Source organism: Cnephaeus nilssonii (genome assembly GCF_951640355.1).
Source record: "Cnephaeus nilssonii genome assembly, chromosome: X".
NCBI classification, from domain to species: Eukaryota; Metazoa; Chordata; class Mammalia; order Chiroptera; family Vespertilionidae; genus Cnephaeus; species Cnephaeus nilssonii.
The window spans coordinates 58,139,268-58,164,896 of record NC_137071.1 but is presented as its reverse complement, the minus strand read 5'-3'; the positions used below and the strand labels follow the sequence as shown (position 1 = coordinate 58,164,896).

Sequence of the window (25,629 nt, the reverse complement as noted above, 5' to 3'; positions counted from 1 at the left end):
AAGACAAATTATACATGTTCATATTTCTATTTTTACTTTCTATATTTTCTAATTTAATACACAAAATGTTTTGTTGATTTGGCAATATCCTTCAAAGGGATATTTCAACGTTGTCTTAATTCATTTTAATAAATGTAATACTAATCATTCAAATTCCAAGTTGGGCATTCAAAAACACCTTGCTATATTGAAAAATCCTAATTTTAGAGTAGATCTGTTGGGTCCTATTTCAATATATTAGTATCTTTCAAAGTGTACAGAATGAGTAATAAAATGTGAGATTTTTATGTGTAAAAGCCTACCTCATACCTGATTATTTACCTCTTTAAAATAAAAACTAAGGTATAAAATTCATCTCCCATAAAATATGCTTAAAATGGAAATAATAGAACAGATCCATAATGTTTTATAGTGCAGTTCTCTACTCTGATGCAAATGAATTATTTCAGATATTTACCAAAATTTATTAGTAGGCCTTTTATTTAGTTTAGCAGTGGATGGACATTATGCCAAATATATAACAAGTATTTAAGGAATGTTTATTAGATATTTGGGTTTGTGATTCTTTTGTTTTGAACTCCTTTTTTCAAAATCACATCACGACAAAGACTAGCAAAGACTCCAAGAAGCAAGAGATGTGTTATAAAAAAAATCTTGGGGTGTTCTTTATTTCATGCATTCTGTTTTATTAAAAGGCCTATATTTTTCTGATGAATGTATCTTAAGCACAACCTTGTCCTGGAGGTATTTTCATGACAAATTACACTAAATTGTTCTTAGAAAATCAGTTTTTCCCATTAAAAGTAAGTGATATTTAAGTTAATTCTAATCATGTATTTTTTTAAATACTGATAGATTATTCTTATTTAAATTTTTCCCTTTTTTATCTTGTTTCTGACTTTGGATTACCACAGATCTCACTCAGATTTATAAAATCATTAAAAGTGATTCTTGGAGATCCTTGGGGCCCCAGTGGCCGATGACACCGACTTGGAGGATTTTTATGATTTCCCGTCTTACATTCAAGTCCTTTAGCCATTTTGAAAGAGGAGAACCAAGAAGGCGGCAAAGTTAAACAAATGAACTGCGCCGTGCACAGCAATTTCAAAAATACAACTGGAGGACAGAGGGTCTGCCACCCAGATCCACAGGAGAGCTGGCTGAATGGTGGATTTACAACTAAGAGGGAAGAGGAAAGAGCGAACTCAGAGGGGATGAGGTGCGGAGGCGTGTGGGTCGTGCTGGTGGCGGGGGAAGAGACGTGCGGCTTTTTTTCCAAACCTAGGGGAGATTAGCTCCCCATCACTCTGAAATGCAGCTTCTGGGGACGCCCGGGAGACCCAGATGCCTGCAGGGAGAGGCTAGACTCTTGGCCTTCGTGTCGGAGAGTGGGAGTAACTTCCTTGCGGAGGTGTGCCCAGCAATCAGTGTTTGCTGCGCTGCGGAAAGCAGAAAAAGCAGACTTGCAGCCATTGCGGTTCGCCACTCCATGGCCTGGTGGCGCCCTGAGACCCCGCCCCGACCTGAGACCCGCCCTGCCCTGGGACCCGCCCCGCACGTTTTGCAGGCCCACCCAGGCTCCAAGCAGCAGCTTTTGCATGTGGGTGGCCTGCCCTGTGGCAGCTTGACCAGATAAACTGTGGTTCCAGTCGGACTGATCCAGGGCCACTCAGGCAGGAGGAGGAAACTGCAGTTTTTGCTGTAACTCCTGCTGAGTGGTCTCAGACAGTAGCTGACCTACACTCCATAGGAGACCGAGATACGAGGGCATCTAGTGGTCGGTGTGAGTTGACACCAGATTTCAACCAATCGCATAAGGGAAACATTCAAGAGGCAGACTCAGTGAGCGCCAAAGCCCCACTGGAACAAGTCCCAGCCCATAAATGTGTCTCCTGCACAGCAACTCTTCCTTTATAGATACAGTGGGTCCTCACAGCCAATTGGCCTGGAGGAAAATTCCTCCCAGTGACACCAACAACAATCAAGACTTAATTACACAAAGGAGGACAAAGATGGAGGAATAGGGCGGACACCTGATTGTTGCCTACCACAACAATTTTGAAACTACAACGGGAAAACAGAGCAGACACCATCCAGAGCCACCAGAGGGCTGGCTGAGCAGATGCTCTACAACTAGAATAGAGGAGAGGGGTAAGCGGGATGATGCTGATGCCGGTGAGCCAAGGATCACACTTTAAGAACTACGGCTCAGGCGACACAGTGGCGGCCTGGAGCGTGCTTGGCATGGTTTCCCCGGCAGTCTCCGGCTGAGGGGACGGCTCCACTCGCTGCCGAGCACAGACAGACGAGCCCCTGGGAGACATGGGGTGGGAGACTCCGCGCTTGCTGACCTCCGAGTCCTTCGAGAATCTCGAGGCCCCGGAGGCGGCCAGGTGCACACGCTCAGCAACCGGCCACCGCTGTAGACCCAAGCGCCTACGCAGCGACCCCGGACCAGCCTGCCACTGCGCACCGGGCACACGGGAGCTTCGCCGAGCCTGCCGCACAACGAGTCCTGCGGCAGCTGCCCCGGAGCTCTGAGAAAATGGCCGAAGGAATTGCTGAGAGGGAATTGACCAATAGGAATTGGGATCAAATAGACGAAGCCCCGCTGGGTCCTGGGTCCGGGTGAGGCCGCATGCCCCTGGATCTGGGTGATGCTGAGACCTGGGTCAGGGTGAGGCTGGGTCCCAGGTCCGGGCGAGGCCACATGCCCCTGGATCTGGGTAAGGCCGCACGCCCCTGGGTCCGGGTGAGGCTGGGTCCCGGGTCCAGGCTAGGCTGCGCACCCCTGGGCTCGGGTGTGGTCACACGCCCCTGGGTCTAGGTGAGGCCTCACGCCCCTGGATCTGGGTGAGGCTGGGTCCCAGGTCCGGGTGAGGCCGCGCCCCTGGGTCCGGGTGAGGTCACGCCCCTGGGTCCGGGTGAAGCTGGATCCTGGGTCCGGGTGAGGCCGTGCGTCCCTGGATCCGGGTGAGGCCACGCGACCCTGGGTCTGGGAGAGGCCACACGCCCCTGGGTCCGGGTGAGGCCACGTGCCCCTGGGACTGGGTGAAGCTAGATCCCAGGTCCGGGTGAGGCCGTGTGCCCCTGGATACGGGTGAGGCTGGGTCCTGGGTCAGGGTATGGCCGCGCGCACCTGGGTCCGGGTGAGGCCACGCGACCCTGGGTCTTGCAGAGGCCACGCGCCCCTGGATCCGGGTGAGGCCACGCGCCCCTGGGTCCGGGTGAAGCTGGATCCCGGTTCTGGGTGAGGCCGTGTGCCCCTGGATCTGGGTGAGGCCACACGCCCCTGGGTACAGGTGAAGCTAGAACCCAGGTCCAGGTGAGGCCGTGTGCCCCTGGATCCAGGTGAGGCCGGGTCCCGGGCCCAGGTGAGGCCACGTGCCCCTGGGTCTGGGTGAAGCTGGATCCTGGGTCCGGGTGAGGCCGTGTGCCCCTGGATCTGGGTGAGGCTGGGTCCCCGGCCCAGGTGAGGCGATGCGCCCCTGGGTCCGGGTGAAGCTGAATGCTGAATCCGGGTGAGGCCGTGTGCCCCTGGATCTGGGTGAGGCTGGGTCCCGGGTCCGGGTGAGGCCACGCGCCCCTGAGTCCGGGTGAAGCTGTGCCTCTGGGTCCAGCCGAGACCAAACCAGAGAGAGTCGGACCTGCATTACCACCATTTGTCCACCATCCAGAGCTGAGAAGTAAGTGCCGACATGTACACATAAAGAACTGGTGGACATTGAAATTGGGTCTCAGGGGAACTGTTGGTCCAGAAAGAAACTCACTACAGACTGATTCATTTGCCTGTCAGCATAACTATTATTGCTCATCTCACATTCAGTTCTTATAAGTATATCTCTAGTGACACATGATCTCGCTCATCTAGGGGAAATGATGAACAACATAGACTGATGAACAAGAACAGAAGCAGAAACAAGGAGGCATCGATCAGACTATCAGGCCTCAGAGGGAGGGTAGGGGAGGGTGGGGAGAGCAACCAGGGGACTTGTGTGGATGCATGCGAGCCTAACCAGTGGTTAAGATCAACAGGGGGGATTTCTGCAGAAAAAAATATGGAAACCAGCAGGAAGGTAGGGAGAGAGAGAGTGTGAGTGAGGAACTCATAGAGGAGAGTGTAGACGTGTGAGGTGTGTGTGTGTTTATGAGCTAGGGTCAGTTAGATTCTGCAGGTCTTCCAAGGGGCTCCCTAACCGGGCAGTCCTAGACGGTGGAGCCCCGCGCACAAAGTGGACACTTCTCGGCAGCTGGTGCAGACGCGGAGACCAGGCCATCTTGGGAAACAGAGCTGCCTGAGACCCGGATCCTGGCTTCTGACACAAACCAGGACCCTGCAGCCACTGGGGACAGAGAACTGCTATCACAGCTTCAGACCAACAAACAACAAGAATCCAGACTTCCCCGCAGATTTCCGTGAGTCAAAGAGCCTATCCCCCTCCCTGCAGGCTCGCAGAAAGCGCCATAGTAACTGATAGACCCGCCCCTCCCCCAAGCTGCTGAGCGCCCACAGGCGCGCGGAAAGCGCCATAGTAACTGATAGACCCTCCCCTCGCCCAAGCTGCCGAGCTTTGAGCAGGGACGCGCTCCCCCGTAGGGAATTTGGCGCGCGCAGGACATAAGCAGCTCCCAGTCGGGGAAATCTGTCAGTGCGCACAGAGGGCTCCCCTTCAGGGAATTTGGGGAAATTTGGCCTGCGGGTCACAGCTCCCCTTTCGGGGATTCTTAGAGCGTGCACAGAGGGGCTTCCCTTTGGGGAATTTGGCACGCAGGACGGACTCCGCCCCCCTTCCGGAACTCTGGGAGAGTTCATGGAGCCAGTTCACCTTCGGGATTTTAAGAATGTGCCCTCTAGCCGGTTTGGCTCAGTGAGAGAGCACACACAGGACGCAGCTCCACTTCAGGGAATTTGGCACGCCGGACACAGCTGCCTGGGATCCCTGACTCACAGCGCATTCACACTAAGAGCCAGCGACCACAATTGTTGGTGCATGCACACACAGGGACCCTGATTCTCAACGAGAAACCGCACAAGGCAACAGAGACTTTGACACTCGAGTCTTGGTGCAGACACAGGGAAACTCTTGACTCCTGGCACATGCTAAGGATCTCATTTTCGGCACATACCAACAGTGTGGTGCATACAGGGCCCCTGATTCTAAGTGTGCACACGAGACCACATGGAACACTGGGGACACTGACCCTGGGCAAGCCTGGTTCCCGCCAACCAAAGGCAGCCACACGTCCTAGTGTCAGAGCACTTCAGTGAAACTCGGGTGGAGCGAAGTCCCCACAGCACATGGCCCAGGTCCACGCAAACGGAAGCTTGAGCTTTCTGGTGATAGCCAGAATGGGGAAACGAAATAACTCACAGAGGAAAGAAAATGTGGAGTCGCCAAGAAAGGAAATTAGTGAAACTGAAGCTTGCAACATGACCAAAAAGGAGTTCACAGTAATGGTCGTGGAATTTATACATCAGATGGATGAGAAAATCAACAACTTATGCAAGAATCAGGAAGAAATGAAAAGTGATATAGCTACAATCAAAAACACCATGGAAAGTTTCAACAGTAGACTACAAGAAGCAGAGGACCGAATTAGTGAGTTAGAAGATCAGGTACAGAAACAAGCTCAATCTGAACAGCAATTGGAGAAAAAAATTAAAAAGCAAGAGGAAAGCCTAAGGGAGCTTCGGGACAACCTGAAACGAAGTAACATGCGTATAATAGGGCTGCCAGAAGGACAAGAAGAGCAGCAGGGATTAGAAAATCTATTTGAAGAAATAATGACAGAAAACTTCCCGGATATGGGCAAGATAAAAGTTACGCAAGTACAGAGAGTACCAAGCAGGATCAATCCCAAAAGACCCACACCAAGACATGTCATAATTTCAATGGCAAATATAACTGATAAAGAGAGAATCCTAAAGGCGGCAAGAGAGAGACAGAGAGTTACCTACAAAGGAACACCCATCAGATTGTTAAATGATTACTCAACAGAAACACAACAAGCTAGAAGTGAATGGAAGGAGGTATACAAAGTGTTGCAAAGCAAAGGACTGAAACAAGAATACTATATCCAGCAAGACTATCAATCAAAATTGAAGGGGAAATCAGGAGCTTTGCAGACAAAAAAAGCCTCAGGGAGTTTATCACCACCAAACCAGCAATGCAAGAATTGCTAAAGGGAATACTGTAAAAAGAAGAAATAAACAGGTAAGAAGGAATACAGACACAAAACTAGATATGACTATAAAGAAATACCTTTCAGTAATAACTTTATATGTAAACGGACTAAATGCTCCAATCAAAAGACATCGAGTAGCTGAATGGATAAAAAAACACGACCCATATATATGCTGCCTACAAGAGACCCACCTCAGAACAAGAGACTCACACATATTGAAAGTGAAGGGATGGAAAAATATCTTTCAGGCAAATGGAAATGAAAAAAAAGCTGGGGTAGCAATACTTATATCTGACAAAATAGACCTCAAAGTAAATGCCATAACAAGAGATAAGGAAGGCCACTTCATAATACTAAAGGGAGAAATCCAACAAGAAGAAATAATTCTGGTAAACATATACGCTCCCAATATAGGAGCACCCAAATACATAAAAAAAACTCCTGGAGGATATCAAGGGAGAGATTAATAGCAATACAATCATAGTAGGAGACTTTAATACCCCACTATCACCACTGGACAAATTCTCTAAACAAAAAATCAGCAAAGAAACAGCAATCCTAAATGACTCACTAGACCAGATGGAATTAATTGACATCTTCAGAACATTTCACCCCAAAGCCACAGAATATACATTCTTCTCAAGTTCACATGGGTCATTTTCAAAGATAGACCATATGCTGGGTCACAGGCAAAGTCTCTTCAAATTCAAGAAGATAGAAATTATATCAAGCATCTTCTCAGATCACAGTGGCATAAAACTGGAAATCAACTACAATAAATACAATCCAAAGAAATCAAACACATGGAGACTAAACAGCATGCTATTAAACAAGGACTGGGTCACCAGAGAGAACAAGGAAGAAATAAAAAACATCATGGCAACAAATGACAATGAAAACACAACAATCCAAAATCTATGGGACACAGCGAAAGCAGTCTTGAGAGGGAAGTTCATAGCTCTACAAGCCTATTGCAATAAACAAGAAACAATGGTAATAAATTACTTTACCCTACAACTCAAAGAGCTAGAAAAAGAGCAGCAGGAAAAGCCCAGTGTAACCAGAAGGAAGGAAATAACAAAGATCAGAGCGGAGATAAATGACATAGAGACCAAAGAAACAATACATAAGATCAACAAAACCAAGAGCTGGTTCTTTGAAAGGATAAACAAGATTGATGAACCTCTAGCCAGGCTCACCAAGAAGCAAAGAGAGAGGACCCAAATAAACAAAATCAGAAATGAAAGAGGTGAAATAACAACAGACCCCGCTGAGATACAAAGGATTGTTACAAAATACTACAAACAACTCTATTCCAACAAACTGGACAACCTGGAGGAAATGGACATATTCCTAGAAAAATATAACCTTCCAAAAATCAATCAAGAAGAAGCTAAACAGCTCAATAGGCCAATAACTACGGACGAAATTGAAGCAGTCATCAAAAAGCTTCCGGCAAACAAAAGCCCGGGGCCTGATGGCTTCACAGGAGAGTTTTACCAAACATTGAAGGAAGAACTAAAACCTATCCTCCACAGACTATTCCAAAAAATTCAAGTGGAAGGAACACTTCCAAGCTCCTACTTGAAGCCAGCATCACCCTAATACCTAAACCAGATAAAGACAACACAATGAAAGAGAATTACAGACCAATATCCCTCATGAACATAGATGCCAAAATCCTCAACAAAATTCTAGCAAATCGGCTCCAGCAGTAGATCAGAAAGATCATACACCATGACCAAGTAGGATTTATCCCAGGAATGCAAGGATGGTACAATATCCGCAAATCAATAAACGTGATACATCACATAAACAAATTGAAAGATAAAAATCACATAGTCATATCAATTGATGCAGAAAAAGCATTTGATAAAATCCAACACCCTTTCTTGATAAAAACTCTCAACAAGGTGGGAATAGAAGGCTCATACCTCAACATAATAAAAGCTATATATGATAAACTCACAGCAAACATCATACTCAATAGACAAAAACTAAAAACATTTCCCCTAAGAATAGGAACGAGACAGGGATGCCCAATCTCACCACTCCTGTGTGACATAGTACTGGAAATATTAGCCATTGCAATTAGACAAGAAGAAGAAATAAAAGGCAACCAAATTGGAAAAGAACAAGTAAAGCTGTCTTTATTTGCAGACGACATGATATTGTACATAAAAAATCCAAAAGACTTCGTCAAAAAACTAATAGACTTAATAAATGAATTCCGCAATGTAGCAGGATACAAAATTAACGCCAAGAAATCTATGGCCTTTCTATACACCAATAGTGAACTTACAGACAGAGAGACTAAAAAGGCAATCCCATTTACCATCGCACCAAAAAAATTAAGATACCTAGGAATAAACTTAACTAAGGAGGTAAAAGACCTATGACACGGAAAACTACAGGACACTGAAAAAAGAGATAGAGGAAGATGTAAACAGATGGAAGAACATACCATGTTCATGGATTGGTAGAATCAACATCATTAAAATGTCCATACTACCCAAGGCAATCTATAGATTCAATGCACTCCCCATTAAAATACCAATGGCATATTTCACAGACCTAGAAAGAACTCTCCAAAAATTCATCTGGAATAAAAAAAGACCCCAAATAGCCACAGCAATCCTGAGAAAGAAGAATAAAGTAGGAGGGATCTCAATACCAGATTTCAAGCTGTATTACAAAGCCACTGTTCTCAAAACAGCCTGGTACTGGCACAAGAACAGTCATATAGGTCAATGGAACAGAATAGAGAATCCAGATATTGACCCAAACCACTATGCTCAATTAATATTTGACAAAGGAGGCATGAACATACAATGGAATAAAGACAGTCTCTTCAATAAATGGTGTTGGGAAAATTGGACAGATACATACAAAAAAATGAAGCTTGATCACCAACTTACGCCACACACAAAAATAAACTCAAAATGGATACAGGACTTAAACATAAGACGGGAAACCATAAAAATACTAGAGCAATCCACAGGCAGCAAAATCTCAGACATATGCCAAAAGAAATTCTTCACTGACACTGCACCTAGGGCAATGGAAGCTAAAGAGAAAATTAACAAATGGGACTACATAAAAATAAAAAGCTTTTTCACAGCAAAAGAAACCATCAGCAAAACAAAAAGAAGACCCACTGCATGGGAGAACATATTTGCAAATGGCATCACTGATAAAGGTTTAATCTCCAACATCTACAGGCAGCTTATACAACTTAATAAAAGGAAGATAAATGATCCAATAAAAAAAATGGGCAACAGACCTAAATAGAATCTTTTTCAAAAGAAGACAGAAGGAAGGCCAAGAGACACATGAAAACCTGCTCAACGTCACTAATTATCCGAGAGATGCAAATCAAAACAACAATGCGGTACCATCTCACACCTGTCAGAATGGCTATCATCAACATATCAACAAATGACAAGTGTTGGCGAGGATGCGGAGAAAAAGGAACCCTCGTGCAGTGCTGGTGGGAATGCAGACTGGTGCAGCCACTGTGGAGATCAGTATGGAGTTTCCTCAAAAAACTGAAAATGGAACTCCCATTTGACCCAGTAATCCCACTCCTGGGAATATATCCGAAGAAACTAGAAACGCCAATCAGAAAGGATATATGCACCCCTATGTTCATAGCAGCACAATTCACCATAGCTAAGATTTGGAAACAGCCTAGGTGCCCGTCAGCAGATGACTGGATCAGAAAACAGTGGTACATCTACACAATGGAATACTATGCTGCCATAAAAAAGAAGGAATTCTCATCATTTGCAGCAACCTGGATGGAATTGGAGAACATTATGTTAAGTGAAATAAGTCAGTCAATGAAAGAAAAATACCACATGATCTCACTCATTTATGGATAATAAAGAACATTATAAACTTGAACAAAAAGATACAGAGACAGTAAAGCATCAAACAGATGGTCAAATTACAGGGGGAAGGTTAGGGAGAGGTGGGGGAGATACGAGATCAATCAAAGGACTTGTATGCATGCATATAAGCATAACCAATGGATGCAAAACTCTGGGGGGTGAGGGCATATATGGGAGTGGGGGGGGCAATGGTTAGATATGTACACATATAATACCTTAATAAAAAAATGGAAAATAAATAAATAAATAAAATAAATAAATAAAAATAAATTTTAAAAAAAAGATCAACAGGGGGTTGGGGCATCCGTGGGGAGGGGTGTGGGATGGGAATGGGGGGATGAGGACGGATATGTGACACCTTAATCAATAAAGAAATTAAAAGGAAAAAAAAGTGATTCTTTTCCTCATTAGCCTTTATTCACCATACTACACACTTTCTCACAATAAGTAAAGAGTCTTCCCTCTATATAGTAGTGAGCTAGCATATTATAAGAAGAATTTGTTACTTTTAAAATAAATCAAGCAGTGCATTAACCTCACAATTACTTTAAGTAACTGTCAAAGGGGAAATTAAGAATATAAAAGTTTCATTTTTAGAGTTGGATACACTTTTGTTCTTGGAACCAACAAGCAATTGCTAAATCCTAACTGTGGAATATTCATGATATATTTCATTTATATGATTAAAATAATAATGTTCATGTTTCAGAGTGTACATTCTTGTGTGTGCATGTGTGTGTGTGTGTGTGTGTGTGTCTGTGTGTGTGTTCACATGCACAGCATTTCAAGGAAAAAGTGTCAGTTGATATACACACAGAAGTGGAATCATTAGGTCATAAGGCAGTTTTCATTTTACATTTTTTGAGGAAATGCCATACTGTTTTCCATAGTTTTCAGATTAGAAGTTACAAAATAGTCATAGGGATGTAAAGTACAGTATAAGGAATATCATCAATAATATTGTAATAACTATGTATGGTACCAATTGGGTACTGAAAATCTCAGTGGGGAACAATTTGTAAAATGTATCTTTGCCTAACATCTATGCTGTACAACTTAAACTAATCCTATATAATAAAAGGCTAATATGCAAATCGACCGAACAGTGGAACGACAGGTCACTATGACAAGCACTGACCACCAGGCAGCAGATGCTCAATGCTGGAGCTGCCCCCTGGTGGTCAGTGTGCTCCCACAGCAGGAGTGCCGCTCAGCCAGAAGCCCGGCCTCTCCTGCCTCCGTGGCAGTGCTAAGGATGTCCAACTGACTGGGAGCGGGCCTAAGCCGTCAGGGGGACATCTCCTGAGGGCTCCAGGACTGTGAGAGGGCACAGGCCGGGCTGAGGGACCCCTCCCACCCAAGTGCACACATTTCATGCACCAGGCCTCTAATACAAAATAATATTGAATAAAAAGTAACTTAAAATTAAAAATAGTAAAAAAATCAAAATGCCAGTCCATTAAACAATATTTGAAATGGAAGTGGTGTGGTCAAAGTTACTCTCATATTAAGGCAGTCCTAAAATGAAATACTTTTGTTAGAGTGGGCAAATAGAAATATATGAGCTGGGAGAGGCAGCTGGGGCTTGGAGAAAGCATATTTGAGATATGACAACCTGAAAATAGACAATGGAGGTGGCAGGGCCCTATGTGAAAAGGAAAGATTAAGAGCCCCTCTGGTGGCATAGCACCTAGATGAAGGAGTCTTATAGCTTAAATATACATTTTTTGAGACATGAAGGAGGGGATGATGTGCTGCTTGCCTAGAGCCATTCTAGCCTAGGGGTATCAAAACCTCAAACTCCCAAATGTCAGGGCACTCAGTTCTGTTTCAGCTGACTGAGTTGTCTGCTCAGGTCCTATCTGAGTGTATTTATTTCCTACAAGTAAATCCTCATCTGCTTTTGCTGCTATTTCTTGCCTCTTGTTTGAATTCATTCCTACAAGCAAAGTAAGAACTGGGAGTGCAGAGTACTATCTCTGGCCAGAGCTTATCTTCAGCTAGAGAACCCCTTGACCACCGCTGACACTTTTACAAAGTCCCAAAACTAATGCATATGGAGACAAAAAGATATTTAGGCATTTATTTTTCTTAATTTATCTATTGTACTGCTTATGAAAAATATAATTTTAACTTTGCTTATTTATGAAAGTTTGCAAAAAAACAAACAAATATATATTCTGAAAACTAGATTTCAATTTAGTTTTTTAAAAAAAGTTTGCCAAGGAAGGAAAATAAAGACATCATTCATCTTATTAGGAACTGGAGGCTCAAATGATTATGCTACTTTTCCTCCAAAAATAATCTTTGGATTTTTAGAATTACAACTTACTGTGATGATTTCAACTTGAAATCCTTTGTGAAACAGGTGAAAATTGCCTTTCTCTCATTTTAGATAAGTTATAATTCCTATATAGATGATAACTGTATAATATTGTCCTCAAATTTTCTTATTATTCCAAGAAATATTAGAAACACTCAAAGATTATTTTTCCTTTTCAAAGATATTTCAGCCCTGCCCAGTGTAACTCAGTTGGTTGGGTGTCATCCCATGCATCAAAAGGTTGCTGGTTTGATTTCCCATTATGGCATATGCCTTGTTTGTAAGCTCAATACAGGTAGGAGGCATGCAGGAGGAAACCGATCAATGTTTCACTCTCATGTCAATGTTTCTCTCTCTCCTATTTTCCTTTCTTTCTAAAAATCAATTTTAAAATCTTTATAAAAAAGCAAAAATAAAGATATTTAAATCCTTAATCAAGATTAAAGAATGAGTTATTATAACCAGAAATATTTCACACTTGCTATAACTGGCACAAATTCTAGGAAATTGAAATCACATGCTGCATTGATTCTTCCTATAAAATGACACCCCTGGAAAATAAAGGCCAGTGCTATTTATGATAAAATTACTTCATGTCAGGACTTGATATTATAGATGGCACAGGAACAAAATTTTAAAAGCAAATATTAGACTCTGATAAAAGAAGTCTCATTTTGCAAAGTACAGTCATATTTAGACTACAAATAAGCATCTGGAGCTAACAGTTCAATACAGTAGCCCTTGCATAGCTAGCTATAAAAACAAAAATTAAATTAAAAATCCCAGTGATCAGTTGCACTAGCACACTTCAAGTGTTCAACAGGCAGAAGTGCTTAAGGACTACAATATTGGACAGTGCAGCTTATTGAGCTATTATCAATAAATCAACAAACAAATGTTGGTGAAGATTGGAGAAAAGTGAACCCTCGTAAACTGTTAGTGGAAATGTAGACTGGTGCAGCACTGTGGAAATCAATATGGACTTTCCTCAAAAAATTAAAAATGGAACTGCTTTATGATCCAGCAAGTCCACAATTGGCTATAGTATATCCAAATGAAGCCAAAACACTAATTTGAAAGAATATATGCACTTCTATGTTCACTGAAGCATCCTATCTAAAGGAGAAACATGCAAATTGACCATACCTCTGCTATGCCCACACCCACCAGCCAATCAAGAGTGTGTATGCAAATTAACCCAACCAAGATGGCAGCAGCCACGGAGCTGGAGCAGGAGGCCTGGGTTGCCCCCGGCGATGGAGGAAGCCAAGCTTCCCGCCTGCCCTGGCTGGCCCTGGCCTCTGCTCAAGGCTACAAAGTTTCAATTATAGCAGATAAATAAATCCCAGGTACCTGCTTCTAGCCGGACCTGGCCTCCACGCAAGGAGGCACTGAAAAAAAAAAGAAAAAAGCCCCTTACCCAGGCTGGCCACATCCCCATGGGGTGAGGGTCCCCACTGGGGGGCTTGGCCAGGCTGCAAACAGCCATCAGCCCCTCACCCAGGCTGGTCAGGAACTCCAGTGGGGACCCCCACCCTGAAGGGTCTGTGGCTGGCTTGAAAACAGCCCTCAGCCTCTCACCCTGGCTGGTGAGGCCCCCCAGTGGGGACCCTCACCCCATGGGGGCATAGCCAGCCTGCAAACCACCACAGGCCCCTCGCCCAGGCCGCCCCATGCCCCAAGGGAATCCCCACCCTGATCCGGGACACCCTTCAGGGCAAACCAGCCGGCCCCCACCCATGCACCAGGCCTCTATCTATACTAATAAAAGCATAATATGCTAATTAGACTAGGAGACCTTCCAGGAGACCTTCCAGACGTTCTTCTGGACAAAGCCATGGTGGCAAGGCTGAGGTGGTTAGAGGCCAAGAGGGGAGGGCAGTTGTGGGTGATCAGGCTGGTGGGGGAGGCATTGGGGGTGATCAGGCCATCAGTGGGGGTCAGTTGGAGGTGATCAGGACAGCGGGGGGAGGGGCAGTTTGGAGTGAGCAGTCCCACAGGGGGGCAGTTGGGAGTGAGCAGGCCAGTGGGGAGGGAGGGTGGGGACAAGCAGGCCAGCAGGGGGGGGCAGTTGGGGGCAAGCAGGCTGGCAGGGGAGGCAGTTGGGGGCAAGCACACTGGCACGGGGGGCAGTTGGGGTGATCAGTCTGGCAGGGGGGCAGTTGGGGGTGAGCAGGCCAGTGGCGGGGGTCAGTTGGGGGTGATCAGGCTGGCAGGTAGAGTGGTTAGGGGCAATCAGGCAGGCAGGCAGGTGAACGGTTAGGAGCCAGCAGTCCCGGATTGCAAGAGGGATGTCCGACTGTATGAGCCCGATCCCTGTAAACTGGATGTAGGGTATCCTTTGAGGGGTCCCAGATTGGAGAGGGTGCAGGCCGGGCTGAGGGACAAGCCCCCCACCCCCGTGCACGAATTTCATGCACTGGGCCTCTAGTTAATTATAAAAGCCTATATATGGAGGCAGCCCAAATACTCATCAATACATGGGTAGTTATAAAAGTGGTGGTACATATATACCATGGATATTACTTGGCCATAAAAAGAATGAACTTTTACCATTTTCAATAGCATAGATGGATCAAGAAAGTATTATGCTATGTGAAATAAATCAGTCAGAGAATGACAAATACTGTAGGATTTAACTCATATGCAGAATCTAAAGAACAAATAGACCCGGATGGCATGGCTCAGTGGTTGAGTCTACCTATGAACCAGGAGGTCACAGATTCAATTCCTGGTCAGGGCACATGCCCAGGTTGCAGGCTTGATCTCCAGTGTGGGGTGTGCAGGAGGCAGCCAATCAATGATTCTCTCTCATCAGTGATGTATCTACATTTCTCTCCCTCTCCCTTCCTCTCTGAAATCAATATTAAACAAAACAAAAACAAAAAATAAAGAACAAAATAAACTAACAAACAAAATAGAAACAGACTCACTGATACAGAGAACAGACTGATGGTTGCCAGAGTGGAGAGAGGTAGGGGAGGGGTGAAAAATGAAAAAGTAGAAATTGTTAGTTACAAAATAGTTATGGGGATGGAAAGTATAGCATAGTGAAGACAGTCAATAATCCTATATAATAAAGAGGTGATATGCAAATTGACTGTCACACCCTCACAAGATGGCTGCCTATGACCAGACCTGCAGGGGGGTTAGTGAGGGACAACCAAACAACTAAATAAGCAGGCTGTGTGGGGAAACCAGACTGGCAGGGGGGCCATAAGGGGCGACCAGGCTGGCAGGGGGGACAGTTGGGGGTGACCAGGCCAGTAGGGGGGCATTTGGTGGCAACCAGGCTGGTGGGGAGGAATTAGCGGTGACCAGGCCAGCAAAGGGGGGCATTTGGAGATGACTAGGCCCGCAGGAGGGCAGTAAGAGGCGACCAGGCCGGTGGGGGGAAGTTAGGGGCGACCAGGCCGGTTGGGGGTGACCAGGCCAGCAGGGGGCAGTTGAGGCAATTAGGCTGGCAGGGGGGCAGTGAGGGGCAACTAGGCCGGTGGGGGGCAGTTGGGGGCAACCAGGCCAGCAGGGGGGCAGTAAGGGGTGACCAGGCCGGCGGGGGGGGGCAGTTAGGGGCAACCAGACTAGCAGGGGCAGACAGTTAGGGGTGATCAGGCTGGCACACAGAGGCAGTGAGTAGCAATCAGGCTGGCAATGGGGGCAGTTAGGGGCAAACAGGCAGGCAGGCATGTGAGCAATTAGGAGCCAGCGGTCCAGGATTGTGAGAGGGATGTCTGACTGCCAGTTTAGGCCCAATCCTCGGGATCGGGCCTAAACCTGCAGTCAGACATCCCCCAAGGGGTCCCAGATTGGAGAGGGTGAGGGGATTCCCCCCATTCACGAATTTCATGCACCGGGCCTCTAGTATTGTAATAATTATGAAAGGTGTCAGATGGTGACTCGAAATATTGGGGGAACACTTTTTAAAGTACATGATTTTCTAACCACTATGCTATACAAATTATATAGAATGTAAGCTGTAATTGAAATATAAAAATTACATCCTCTCTAATAAAATGGTAATATGCAAATTAACCATCACTCCACTACATAAGCCACGCCCACCAGCCAAGCCACGCCCACCAGCCAATCAGGGCGAGTATGCAAATTAACCCCAATCCAAGATGGCTACAGCCACAGAGAGCAAGGTTTCCCAGGTAACAGAGCAAGCCAAGCTTTCCATAGCCGTTGCAGGCCTAACCCTCCACTCAAGCTACAAAGTTTCAATTATAGAAGGTAAACAAATTCAAACAAATGGCGGCAGAATGGAGCTTGAGAGAGCAGGCCAGGGTTGTCGCCGGCAACAGGGGAAGCAAAGCTTTCTGCACACCCTGGCCGGGCTCACCCGCTTAAGGCTACAAAGTTTCAATTGTAGAAGGTGAATTAACTGCCACAGAAATGGCTGCCGCCCCAGAAATGGCTGTTGCCCCAGGCTACAAAGTTTCAATTGTAGAAGGAAAATAAATTCCAGATACCAGGGCCTCCCCTTGGGTTTCCAGGGGGCGTGGCCGGCCTGCAAACCACCACAGGCCCCTCGCTCAGGCCGCCCCACACCCCAAGGGAACCCCCACCCTTATCTGTGACACCCTTCAGGGCAAACCAGCTGGCCCCCACCCGTGCACCAGGCCTCTATCCTATCTAATAAAAGAATAATATACAGATTGATCATCACTGCAACACACAATATAGCTGCCCCCATGTGGTCAAAGATCCTGCCCCCATGTGGACACAAGATGGCCACCACAAGATGACCAGCAGGAGAAGGCAGTTGGGAGGCACCCGGCCTGCAAGGGAGGGCAGTTGAGAGGGACCAGGCTTGCAAGGGAGGGCAGTTGGATGTGATCAACCCTGCAGGAGAGGGCAGTTAGGGGTAACCAGGCTGGCAGAGGAGGGAAGTTGGGGGCAAACAGGCTGGCAGGGGAGCAGTTAAGCATCAACCAGGCTGGCAGCGGAGTGGTTAGGGGGTGATCAGGCTGGCAGGCAGAAGCGGTTAGGGGCAATCAGGAAGGCAGGCAGGCAAGCAGTTGGGAGCCAGCAGTCCTGGATTGTGAGAGGGATGTCCGACTGCCCGTTTAGGCCCATTCCCACCAGGATCGGGCCTAAACGGGCAGTCAGACATACCTCCAGGAGTCCCAGATTGGAAAGGGTACAAGCTGGGCTGAGGGACAACCCCCCGCCGTGCACGAATTTCGTGCACCAGGCTTCTAGTTTAAAATGAATGACAAGGAATGATTTTTTAGGATAGGTGTGGACTAGGAGAATAAGAAGTATTCATAGAGTCTAGGCCAGACAAGAATGGATAAAAACTAATTAGCAGAAATTGGAGTGAAGGAGATATGGAACCTAAGGAGTTGGTAAAGACTTGGAAAAATTATAGAAGCTCAAAAGTATGGTGAGGAATTTGGCAAAACAGTAGTAGAATTGGGAATGACTTCAATGAATGGGAAACATGAAAGACAGAAGTACAAGGAAGGTGTGGGGATATTTGATGGATGTGGTGGTCCTGAATACTACTGAGAATGGATTTGAGTACCTGAAGTAAATCATGGGAAGAGATAGAGAAGCAATGGAGACAATGGAAAGGAATAATGAAAATAATGACCAAAAAAGTACAAGAAGCGATTAACCTTTTGCACTCGGATGTCGAGTGTGACTCAACACGGTTAGCATTAGAATAAAGGAATCGAGAAAAAAGCAAGTGAGTGCAAAGGGTTAAAAGTCTAAAATGACGAAGAAACAAATCCCTTGAGCTCAAACTGACACTGTAGTGGGATGGGAGAGAAAAGTGAAGGGGATAAGAGATACAAACTTCCAGTTATAAAATAAATAAGCCATGTACAACACAGGGAATAAAGTCAGTAATATCATAAATCTTTGCACAGTGATAGATGGTTAATGGACATATCATGGTGATCATATAATGTATATACTAGTAAATATCAAATCACTATTAGTTTTATACCTTAAACTAATACAATATTATATGCCAAGTATACTTTAATACATATTTTTTAAAGTAAAAGAAGGTTGTTTAAATCTTTTCTTCCCTAAGGAATGATTAATGTGCCTGAGTCCGGGTTGGGTAGCTCAGCTGGTTAGAACATCGTCCTAAAGCGCCAAGGTTGGGCTTTTGATCTGCTGTCAGGGCACATACAAGAATCAACCAATGAATGCATAATGAAATGGAACAACAAGTCAATGTTCCTCTCAATCTCGCTCTCTCTTCTCTCTCTCTCTCGAAAAATCAATTGAAAAATATGTGGGGTGTGTGACACATATTTCACTCTTTTCTTCTGCCACATGAAGAGAGAAACTGAGAATTAGAATTTGTGGCAAAAAACTTAAAAAACTTGTATTTTATTTTATAGTAACTAATCAAATATACTGTATTAGTATATCACAAATACTGTGAGAAGGCAAAGGGTGCATTGGAGGACATGTTAATCAATAAATTACAAATTTGAATTCTTTTTGAAAAAATAAAATCTCCCATGACATTTTATACAGTACTAGTGGCCTGGTGCAAGAAATTCATACACATTAAAAGGGAATTAATTAGAGGAAATATATTAATATTGCTATTTGCCCTTTCCCTATAATAGAAGTGTCTGAGATGAAAGAAAATTAGTAAAATGTATATGAAAAATCTTCATCCTGTCAGAGTCTGGGGCATGCCATGGGACCCAGAGTCAAGTCCCTGCCCACCCGCGTGCACCTCGAAATTGTGTGAGATTGAGACCCAGCTGGCTCCACCTCCATTGGGTGCTATCCAGACCCAGCCAGCCCCAACCCCATCAAGCCCTGCCGGACAGGGGCACAGCCTCAGGTCCCCTGGCCTGGTGCTGGTTGGGGGGCACAGCCTTAGGTCCCCCGTCAAGCCTCTCTGGCTGGGGGGCACAGCCTCAGGTCCCCTGGTGCATGCCAGGCAGGGGGCGCAGCCTCAGGTCCCCCGGCCCAGGGTGAAGGGTGCAGCCTGAGGTCCCTGGCCTGGCACCAGGGCAGGCGGTGTGGCCTGAAGTCCCCCGGCCTGGGCCATGATGGAGGCACAGCTTGAGGTCCCCCATCAAGCCCCGCCAGGTGCGGGGCACAGCCTGAGTTTCCCCCATCAAGCCCCCTAGGGCAGGGAGCACAGCCTCAGGTCCCTGCTGATTGCTCATTACGGGAACCCGGCCTCCACTGTGGGTGTAGCCATCTTGTGATGATGTGAGGGTTAATTTGCATATAACCTCTTTATTATATAGGATTTCACATTTTGTTTAATTAAATAGGATCTAAAACTGCATTTATTCATTTTATTGATCATTTATTATTCAATTGAATCATCCTTTTACCATTTCAAGAAATTCCATATATTTATTAATTAGAACAACCTATTTTTTGCTAGTTTGGTATATGTTTTTTGAGTAGTTTCTCTGTACCAGGCATTGGAAATGCAAAAAAATAAAATAAAACAAACAAACAAACAAAAAAACTGTCCCTCTACCCAGAATGCTCATAGTCCACAGAAAAGTTATTCATTTTGAAAATCGGCACTTCTATAATGTAGTAGTACATGAATAACTAATGGACCTAATGGCATCTTACCATAATCCAAAAGGACCTTCAGGTCTTCACAGGTTCCCATCAGTAGGGTTTTATGTAGTGTTGTGCCCTTCCGATAACTGATTCTTTAGAAATTGACAATACATTGATGACATATGTGGTCACCCAAGCCAACAGAAATGTTTACTGTAATCTGTGGGATTCTTTTTTTGTTTTATATCTCTCCTCACATGATATCGATTAGTATATTGAAATATAGCATACCCTTTCGCCGCTTTCATTCTGTAATCATTTTAAGGTTGACACAAATTATCTAAGAAAAGGAAAAGTTCAAACACTAAAAATGATAGTTTAGGTAAAATTTGTACTCCTGCAAAGACCCAGGGAAGTGTGCCTTACATGGTATTTAACATATATAAAAATAACCTTGAAATATTTGAATAAAAAACCACTTTCGTACAGTCCTCATAGTGCTCTGCAATCAGCTGTGACATGGAGGATGAAAAGAGGGAAGGGAAGAAAAATATCTGTGGATACAGTACAGCGTAATAAGTTGAAACTTAAGTAAAATACTTGCACTAAATAGAGAGAGCTTCAATAACCTCATGCTACATGAGGTGGGAGTTGGCACAGTAGGGTCTCCAAGGTCCCTTTCTTTAGTTTCAGGGATGCAAGGATTCTCTATTACTTATTAGATGAAGTGCTATTAGCAGCAAGTAACTCATGACTCTGAAATGTAGGCACAAAATGTTCTAGGAATTCAAGGGGAGCAAAGTCTCTGCTACCCTTATTTGTCTGGTAGGGGAAGGTTAAATAAAAATGTCTTATACACTAATTGGGCTTTCTCCCTTGGACTGTTATAACATGTCTATAAAACTAAAACATGGAATATGGAATCTTCAGTAGGTTTATGAAAGAGTAGAAAGCATAGATTCAAGGCTCTATATACATGGAGTAGGTGTGAGCCTAGAAACATTACCTAGTAGTAATTATTTTCTGAAGCTAAGAAAAATAATACTGCCTTGATTATTAATCACACATTATGTCACTACAAATTCATAGTTACCTAAATATTAATATCAATTTGTATGTCCACTTTGGAGAACTGTCCATTTAGGTCCTTTGCCCATTTCTAATTGGATTCTTTATCTTACTTTTGTTAAGTTGTATGATTTCCCCATACATTGTGGAGCTTAACCTCTTATCAGATGTATCACTAGCAAATATGTTCTCCCATGGAGTGGGCTCTCTTATTGTTTTGTCGATGGTTTCTTTTGCTGTGCAGAAGCTTTTTATTTTGATGTAGTCCCATTTGTTTATTTTGTCCTTCGTTTCCACTGTCTTAGGAGGTGTATCCTAAAACATATTGCTAGAGAGATGTCTGAGATTTTGCTGCCAATGGTTTCTTCTAGGATTTTTATGGCTTCACATCTTATATTTAAGTCTTTTATCCATTTTGAGTTTATTTTTGTGTTTGGTGTAAGTTGGTGGTCTAGTTTCACTTCTTTTTTTTTTTTTGTCATGTGTCTGTCCAATTTTCCCAATACTATTTATTGAAGAGACTGTCTAGACTCCATTGTATTCTCTTGCCTCCTTTGTTAAATATTAATTGAGCATAATGGCTTGGGTTGATTTCTGGGTTCTCTGTTTTGTTCCATCAGTCTATATGTCTGTTCTTGTGCCAGTACCAGGCAGTTTTGAGAACAATGGCTTTGAAATATAGCTTGAAATTTGGTATTGTGATCCCTCCAACTGGTTCTTCTTTCTCAGGATTGTTACAGCTGTTTGGGGCCTTTTTATATTCAATATAAATTTTTGGAATATTTGTTCTATTTCTGTGAAATATGCCATTAGTAATTTAATAGGTCTGCATTGAATCTATAGATTGCTTTGGGTAGTATGGCTATTTTAATTATATTGATTCTACCAATCCATGAACACAGTATATTCTTCCACTTGCATAGCTCTTCCTCTCACTTTATTTGAACATCCTGTAGTTTTCAGAGTACAAGTTTTTTACCTCCATGGTTAACTTTATTCCTAGGTATCTCAATTTTTTTGTTGCAATGGTAAATGGGATTGTTTAGTTTCCCTTTCTGAGAGTTCATTATCTATAATAATAAAAGCATAATATGAAAATCAACCGAACTACCAAAGAGCAGAATGACCATCCAAATGACCTTCCAGATGACCACACTATGACATGCACTGGTGCCAGGCCAGCCAAGGCAGGTGTGATGCCATTGGTCGGGGTCGGGGGGGGGGGGTCCCCCAACCCCCACAATCGCCCCACAGAGGGAGGCCCAGGCCACCCTCTGCCCAGCAATTGATCACAGAGCCCCAGCTGGGTGGGCAGGGCCTCCCTATGTGCTGTGATCAATCTCAGAGCCCAGGCTGGTTGGGTGGGCAGGGCCTCCCTGTGCACAGCGATTGATAGCCTCAAAGGCGGAGGCCCAGGCTACCCGACCAGTGGTCCTGTAGCAGGTGGGCTGAACCTCCCTTTGCAGGGAGATCGATCTGGGGCCCAGCAATAGATCGCCCACAGAGAGAAGCCCAGGCCAGCCAACTGATCTCACCCCATGCCTGTCGCCATACAGGGAGGTGACCGGTGGAGAGGAGGGAGGCGCATTGTCTCACATGACAAGCAGTGGCAGCAGTGGGGGCAGGGCCAGCTGCCAGCAACCAGGGGAAGGAAAGCCCCAATAGGCCAGGCCTAGGGACCCTACCCGAGGGGTCCCACATTGCGAGAGGGCGCAGGCCAGGCTGAGGGGTCCCCCCACCCCCGTGCATGAATTTGGCGCATCGGGCCTCTAGTTGGTGTATAAAAATGCCGTAGATTTCTGGGTGTTAATTTTATATCCTGCTACGTTGCTGAATTCATTTTTTAAATTAGTAGTTTTTTTTTTTATGAAGTCTTTAGGGTTTTCTATGTATAATATGTCATCTGTGAATAATGAGAGTTTTACTTCCTCCTTTCCAATTTGGATGTCTTTTATTTCTTCTTCTTTCTGCTGGCTATGGCTAGCATGTGTAGTACTATGTTGAGCAGGAGTGTTGAAAGTAGGCACCCCTGTCTTGTTCCTGTACTTATGGGAAATGGTTTTAGTTTTTGCACATTGAGTATGATGTTGGCTATGGGTTTGTCATACATTATTATGTTGAGGTCTGACCCCTCTATTCCCACTTTGTTGATTGTTCTTATCAACAAAAGGTGTTGGATTTTGTCGAATGTTTTTTCTGCATCTATTGGTATGATCATGTGGTTTTTATCTTTCAGTTTATTTGATACATCACATTTATTGATTGCAAATATTGTACCAGCCTTGCATCCCTGGAATAAATTCCACATGGTCACGGTGTATGATCTTTCTAATGTATTGCTGGACCCAATTTGCTAGAATTTAGTTGAGGATTTGGGCATCTATTTTTATCAGGGATATTGGCCTATACTTCTCTTTGTAGTGTCTTTATCTAGTTTTGAGATTAGGGTAATGCTGGCTTCATAGAAAGAGTTTGGAAGTGTTCCTTTTTAATATTTTTGGACTAGTTTGAGGAGAATAGGTGTTAATTCTTCTTTGAATGTTTGGCAAAACTCCCCCATGAAGCCATCAGGACCAGGGCTTTTGTGTGCTGGGAATGTCTTATTACTGCTTCAACTTCATCAGTAGTTATTGGTCTATTCAGGTTTTCTGATTCTTGCTGGTTGAGTTTTGGAAGATCGTATTTTTCTAGGAATATGTCCATTTGGTGAAGGTTGTCCAGCTTATTGGAATAGAGTTACTGTTCCTAGTAGTTTTTTATGATCCTTTATATCCCTATGGGGTCAGTTGTTATTTCACCTCTTTGATTTCTGATTTTGTTTATTTGGGTCCTCTTTGTTTCTTGGTGAATCTGGCTAGAGATGCAACAATCTTGTTTATCCTTTCAAAGAACCAGCTCTTGATTTTATTGATTTTTTTAAATTGTTTTTTTTTGTCTCTATGTAATTTATATCCTCTCTGACCTTTATTATTTTCTTTACTTACTCTAGGCTTTTCTTGTTACTCTCTTTCTAATTCTTTAAGTTGTAGGCTTAGCTAACTTATTATAACCTTTTCTTGATTTATTCTTTTTAAATTCTCAGAGAAATATGAAAAAATGCTGAAAGTCACTAATCATCAGAGAGATGCAAATCAAAGCAATAATTAGGTACCACCTCAGAATGGCTATCATCAACAAATCAACAAATGACAAGTATTGGCGACGATGTGGAGAAAAGTGAACCCTTATACACTGCTGGTGGGAATGCAGCCTCTGTAGAAAACAGTTTGGAGTGTCCTAAAAAAATTAAAAATGGAATTCCCATTTGACCCAGTGATCCCATTTCTAGGAATATATCCCAAGAAATCAGAAACACTTATCAGATAGAATATATGCACCCCTATGTTCATAGCAGTGCAATTTACAATAGGTAAGATTTGGAAACAGCCTAAGTGCCCATCAGCAGATGAGTGGATTAAAAGCCTGCGGTACATCTATACAATGGAATACTACACAGCTGTAAAAAAAATAAGGAACTCTTATCACTTGCAACAGCATGGATAGACCTAGAGAGCATTATGCTAAATAAAATAAGCCAGTCAGAGAAAGATAAGTATCACCTGATCTCACTCATATGTGGAATCTCATGAACAATATAAACTGAAGAACAAAAATAGACCCAGAGACATAGTAAGATCAAACAGACTGTCAAACCTCAGAGGGAAGACAGTAGTATGGGGGAAGATCAACCAATTAACTCATATGGGTACATGCATTACCCATAGACACATACAATAGGGTGGTGAACACCTGGAGGGGTGGGGTTGGAGAGGTCAATGAGGGAAAAGGGGATCATGTGTAATAGCTTCAACAGTAAAGATTAAAAAAAACCCTAAAATATATTTAAATATATATGTATTAATATAAATTTTCTTCCATTATAAAACTGATCTTAATGATAGTGCCTCTGATACTAATGTATACCATCCTAGAGGAAAATTTCTAATTCTGTAAGGACAGTAAAATGTTGTCTCACCCAAGCTTGTCATCTTCTTCAAAAGACTACGAAGTTGAGATCATCTGAGGCAAGACTTCTATGGAATCCTTGTTCACAAAAGAGTTTTTCTGTGGTAGGTCAAACATTTTGAGGTAGATTTCAAGAAACCACAAATCTGATCTAATATAATATTGCCAAGATGGCAACCGGCAGGTAGGTAGGGAGGGTGAGTGTGTGATTGAGTGAAGGAGTGACAGAGGTGTGTGTGGACCTGTGTGGGTGTGTGTGTGAGTGAAATAGGAACAGTTAGACCCTGCAGTTCTTCCAGGGGGCATACAATCCAGGCAGTCTTGGTTGGCAAAACCCCGTGGCCGCTGCAAACACTCCAGGGAGGACACCAGTGGAACAGAGACTCCGCCATCTTTAAGAACGGAACTGCTAGAGACTAGAATCCTAACCTTACCACCATCCAGTCTGGTTTCAAAGCAAACCTGGTCACTACAGCCACTCTGGTAGAACACCTGCCACCCCAGCTGCAGATGCAGGAACCCTGAGACCTCCATCTCCAAAAGTGCGCCGCTGAAAGCAGTAAGTACAACCTCCCCCTCCCCAGCGCCGAAACTCAGGACTCGCCGAGTCCCCAGCCCATAGGCACCCAGCACTCCACTACC

General features: G+C 44.2%; 1 protein-coding gene across 1 annotated transcript in view; it reads right to left on the bottom strand.

The window, feature by feature from the left end:
• The window catches only part of PCDH11X (protocadherin 11 X-linked), a gene marked incomplete at both ends in the record, with an annotated part of 1,090,738 nt that extends 1,070,328 nt beyond the window's left edge, over positions 1–20,410 (bottom strand). Inside the window, one exon of the mRNA XM_079765368.1 lies at positions 20,368–20,410. The remainder of the gene's footprint in view (positions 1–20,367) is intronic.
• Positions 20,411–25,629: the final 5,219 nt, after the last annotated feature.